Source organism: Mandrillus leucophaeus, unplaced genomic scaffold (genome assembly GCF_000951045.1).
Source record: "Mandrillus leucophaeus isolate KB7577 unplaced genomic scaffold, Mleu.le_1.0 Scaffold1296, whole genome shotgun sequence".
In the NCBI taxonomy this organism is placed as follows: Eukaryota; Metazoa; Chordata; class Mammalia; order Primates; family Cercopithecidae; genus Mandrillus; species Mandrillus leucophaeus.
This window is the reverse complement of record NW_012101250.1, coordinates 677384-683158: the sequence shown is the minus strand read 5'-3', so window position 1 is coordinate 683158 and position 5775 is coordinate 677384. Positions and strand designations below refer to the sequence as shown.

Sequence of the window (5775 nt, the reverse complement as noted above, 5' to 3'; positions counted from 1 at the left end):
TTATAAGTGTTATATATTAAAACTATAATGTTTTAAAAGCATATAATGAAAGGACCTCTCCAGTATGGGGAGTTCAGGAAATCCCTCTCCAATTTAAGTTAGTGACCAGAAGACTTGGGTCTTAAAGTGGCTTAATTTAAGTTAGTGACCAGAAGACTTGGGTCTTAAAGACCTGGGTTAAAGTGAAGGGCGATATGGAGATAGGCTCCGTGCACAAAACATGAGCAGAAGAAAAGGGACTCCGGTATTTTCAAAGATCTGAAAGAATTTTTAAAATTGGAGACTGTAGTACTCAGGACTGAGCCTGGAGTGTAAGCAGGAGCCCGAACATACTGGGTTTTTTGGGCCATGTTTAAGGGCCGTGGAAATCCATGAAAGATTTTAAGCAGAGGATTGAGATATGATCAAAATCTCATCAACAAAATGACATCTTACGAAAATGGAGAGGCCAAGGCTAAGCATAGATGGCAGGAGAGCTTTGAGGAAGAAAATTCAGTGATCTCTACAGAGGTTCAAGGATGTGTAATGAGAATGGGTAGATGAGGTAGGTATCTTTGGGAATAAAGAAATTGAGAATATGAAAAGATAGACTGTTCGATGGATTAGCCACATAAATACTGATGTCTCCCACCAGGGTCATGGGTGGAAAAAAAAAAAACCAGAGAAGATTTTGACCATGTCATCATTTGATGAAGGCAAGTAGAGGAGAGATAACAGTAACCAGGAGTGGTAGAGGATGATATGAATGAATGGCATGAACCTCAAAGAAGCACCAGTCTTCGCTGATTTGTTTGTTTGTCTGCTTTTACAGGAAAGAACTGAAAATTGTATTTCAGAACAAAGACGCTGAACTCACCACCATGCCAAAGGTAGAAGAGATCTGAAAAAATAAATGATCACCACTTATTAAGAAGCATAACATTGCATCAGACATAAAATAGGATTAATTATAGCACCAGCTTCATTTGCATTTTGTGAGCATTAAATGAAAGAGTGTATCTGCAAAGTTTTTACTTCAAGGATTCAAGGTACCATGTAGTAAGAGCTGAACACACAGGAGCTACCTTTGTTATCAAGATTTCTCACTAATACAATATGTTCAGGATAGAATTCTTCAGAGCTAGTTTGCCCAGAGCACTTAGAGACCTCTGAGCCCTTATAGCAGTGATTCTGTCTTATAATAGTAACTATGCCCTCCAATGCCCCTGCACAACATCCAAAATACTGCCATTTGAAATTACAACTTTTGCAAAGACTAAGTTAAGGTGATGTTTGTGGTGATGATGGTAGTAAAGAAAATAGTGTTAATAGTGATTGTTGCAGCAATGTTTTTTCATTTCTTTAACAAAAATATGTTGAATGTCCACTGTCATAAAAGTATACATAGCCATTTATTCAAAAGCACATACTATGTTAATATGACTAAAGAAGAAATACGCTAGTAACACAGTCCATTAAAATAATGAAACTTATTTATTAACACATGTTTACTGACAGCATATTATATGCCAAGAACTATTTTAAGAATATGGTAGAAGTCACTATCTAGTAAGAATTTAAACAGAGATTATTTTTTCAACAAAAAACATTATAATTATAAATTATAATGAATAATAAAAGAAACATACAGTACCCTGAGATCAGAAAACAAATGACTTAATGTAATTAAAAGAATCTTTTCTAAGTAGATGAGGTTTGAAATGAGGTTCAAAATGAGTAGAAACAGCAAGAATAAGGGCAGGGAAAAGCATTTCTATTAGGAGGAGCCTGGACAACCCACCTGGAGGGAGCATAAACATTTGAGGAAATAAAGAAAAGCATTTATGTATATTAGGAATATATAACACTCAAACAATACTAATATGTTTCAAGGATATGCAAATACATAAGAGCATAACACAAACACATTAATGGTAGGAACTGGGAAGGAAATGAACAAGAGAGTAAGAAATGAAGACAGAAAGTAAATAAACAGAACAAGAATCAGAACAACAATCGTTGCATGCAATAAACTTACAAGTATGATTAACTCAAAGTCTTGCAGCTGAGACTAAAAATGAAGAAATAAAACTACAGATATCATAGAGGGTCATTCATCTCAAAAATAGAATGAAAAAGTACTGGAAATAGAGAAAACAACCTTAATCTGCAATTCTAGTCATATGGAACATGAATATTTTAAAGTATTTCTGTCATAAATTTGAACTCAAGATTATCTCCATAGTTAGTCACCCTTCTTTCTCTGAAGCTAAGTAGGTGGTACAGAGGCCAGTCTCTTCCCATGGACTGGCTGTGAGTGAGCTCTGTGGTGGTGGGAGGTGCCCCATTTTTTCCTATGTCCAGCTCATCTCTTTCTGATCTCCTAAAACACTTGAATTCAGATCCATCATATTACCTGATGCATTTATCTTATCAACACAAATAATAAACTTTCAGAAGAGAAAGGTATCAGAAAGATTTCCTGCTTATTGATCAGTTGAGATACCTCAGCCCTTCTAATAGTTTTCCATCCCAATATATAAATACCATAGGCCTCAGAAGAGATTTCCTAACTTCCAAACACCTAGGAAAACTTTCCCTGCTTTCTTTTTACTCTCTCCACATGACCTGGGCTATGGGGCTTTCACCTAGTGAGGGAGGGCCACCTGGGCCCCTGAAGTCCAGCTGATGATAACTACACTGAGGTAGGCTCAATCCACTTGGAGCTCAGAATCATCAACAGCCGCTCCCAGATCTGCTTGGTCTTCATGCCATAGACAAAGGGATCCAGTGCCGGGGGAAAGAGCAAGTGGAGATTGGCAAAAATGACCTTTGCAGCAGAAGCTGTAGATGGTCCAAAGCTCTACATGACCACAGAAAGAAAGCCAGGTCCATAGAAGAAGAGGATGACACAGACATGGGCTATACATGTGCCGCCTGCTTTAGCACGTGCCTTAGGTGAAGGAAAATGCATTACAGTCCTCACAATCTGCCCATAAGAATAGGTAATAAAGGCCACATCCCCCACGCCAAGAAGGATTGCCATGGCAAAGGCATAGAGGTAGTCCACAGTGGTGGCCCCACAGGCCAGTTTCACCACTGCCATATGCTCACAGTAGGTATAGGTAATTGTGTGTGAGAGCCACAGTAGGGCAGCCTATGAGCCAAGCTTGGAAAGGAGATGGTCAATCCCATCACTCCCAACACCACCAGGCCTCCAATCTTGGCAACAACAACATGTGTAAGGATGGTTGCATAATGCATGGCCACAAAGCAGTCCAGGGCCATGACGACTAGCACCCCTGACTCCATGGCAGAGAATGCATGGGTGAAGAACATCTGGGAAAGACAGGAGTAGGAGCTATGGCTGTAGCATCAAACCAGAAAATAGCCAGCATCTTAGGCAGTGTGGAGAGAGAGAGGACCAAGTCGACAAAGGAGAGCATGGCAAGAAAAAGAAACATGGGCTGGTGAAGGCCTGCATTCTGTCCCGATGACAAAAAGCAGGACACCATTCCCAGGCAATGACAGGAAAAACATAAAGCAAAAGGGAAGTGAGATCCAAATGTGGGCGGCAGTCAATCCTGGGATGCCAGCCAGGAAGAAAGTGTGTGGGAAGAGAACAGAATTATTGGGGAAAACCGTGGTTATCATCTCACATGGAAGTACAAAGTGACATTGCAGAGAAAGGCAGGCTGGTAAAATTCAGTGATGTAGCAGTTGGGAGCTCAGGACATATGCTCTCACTGACACCATCACCAATACATCACTCTCCCCTACAGTTCTCAGAAAAGAGTAAAAATTAATTTTCAGTTTAGTCAATATTTCTGCAAGGTCTTCAAACACAGAAGAGGCAAGTTAGTGGGAAATGCATTGGGTGAGATTTGTCCAGTGGCAAATGCATTAGACAGGAAGTTCAGAAACCAGTTTCTAGTATTAGATATTCTATAATATGTGTGACCTGGAGAAATTCACATAAACAGGTTTAAGTAGATGCCCAGGGCTTGTTGTTGAATAACAATTATCCCATTAAGCTCATATCCCCAAGTTTTGAATTCAGCTGCTTGATTCAATCAATGCTGACCTCAAATAGTTCTCCAGTCTTATTCAACTAAGCCTCATCTAAAATTGCCAAAAATTCTAACATCTGAAAAATCCCTTAATTTAGAGATATTCTACTCTTCAAAGCTTCATTTGACTGTCAAGTTTACATATAACATATGTTACAAGAATAACATATGGTCCCTGATAATTTCAACACTGATCAGGCTCTTCCTTGCATATTCCTGTCCACTTCACTTGGTCCTCTACCAGATATCTCAATGGTTGTCTGCTTTACCACCTCCTGTATTTTCTGCTCCTTCAAGTTGGTGTTGTACAGAGATAGACACAAAGCTCAGAGTTGTGGTGACCTGGATAAACAAAAGCTCTGATAATAACAACAATGTGAAAGCCAAAAAATTCTATACCACAGTCACCTTACTCAGATCATGAGAAACCTTGGCAGATGTGCCCTCCAGTTCTTCTTTTCAGGTTATTACATTAAGAGTGTACAACATTATTCATCATTATTCATGTCCCTAACATATATTACATTCAACATATTCATTTTATTTATTAGAAAACTGATGTCTGGAAAAAGTAAATTTCCCAGGGCTATAGCTCTCTACAGTGACAGAATCAGACCACAGCTCACATCCACTGACTTCCAAGCTAGGAAGCCATCCTCCCATCTCCATGTTAGCAGTGGCTACTGCAGAGCCAAGGAAGAAATTCCAGGGCCCCATGGCCAAAAGTAGGAAGTACAGAGTGATCAAATACTAGGGCAGACAAGGAATGATTTAGAGATTATGCGAATACCCCAATATCCCCAATACCTCAAGTACCACAATCCTCTCAGGTGAGAGACAAACACAGGACTCACATATACCTGGGACTAGGGCCAGGGAGGGCTTTGGAATGTGAGACAAGTGATTCACATTCTAGGCATAAAAGGTGCAGCCTTGGAGGGTGGAGCAAGATGGCCGAATAGGAGCAGCTCCAGTCTCCAACTCCCAGCGCGAGCGACACAGAAGACAGGTGATTTCTGCATTTTCAACTGAGGTGCCGGGTTCATCTCACTAGGGAGTGTGGGACAATCGGTGCTGGTCAGCTGCTGCAGCCCCACCAGCGAGAGCTGAAGCAGGGCGAGGCATCGCCTCACCTGGGAAGTGCAAGGGGGAAGGGAATTCCTTCTCCTAGCCAGGGGAACTGAGACACACAACACCTGGAAAATCGGGTAACTTCCACCCCAATACTGCGCTTTACCAAGGATCTTAGCAAACAGGCACACCAGGAGATTATATCCCACACCTGGCTGGGAGAGTCCCATGCCTACGGAGCCTCCCTCATTGTTAGAACAGCAGTCTGCAATCTAACGGCAAGGCAGCCGTGAGGCTGGGGGAGGGGCACCTGCCATTGCTGAGGCTTAAGTAGGTAAACAAAGCTGCTGGGAAGCTCGAACTGGGTGGAGTTCAAAGCAGCTCAAGGAGTCCTGCCTGTCTCTGTAGACTCCACCTCTGGGGACAGGGCACAGCTAAACAACAACAACAAAAAAAAAGCAGCTGAAACCTCTGCAGATGCAAACGACTCTGTCTGATAGCTTTGAAGAGAGCAGTGGATCTCCCAACACGGAGGTTGAGATCTGAGAATGGACAAGTGGGTCCCTGACCCCTGAGTAGCCTAACTGGGAGACATCCCCCACTAGGGGCAGACCGACACCCCACACCTCACAGGGTGGAGTACACCCCTGAGAGG

General features: G+C 41.9%; 1 pseudogene; it reads right to left on the bottom strand.

The window, feature by feature from the left end:
* Positions 1 to 2674: 2674 nt before the first annotated feature.
* Positions 2675 to 3633, bottom strand: LOC105533926 (annotated as a pseudogene).
* Between the last annotated feature and the right edge of the window lie 2142 nt (positions 3634 to 5775).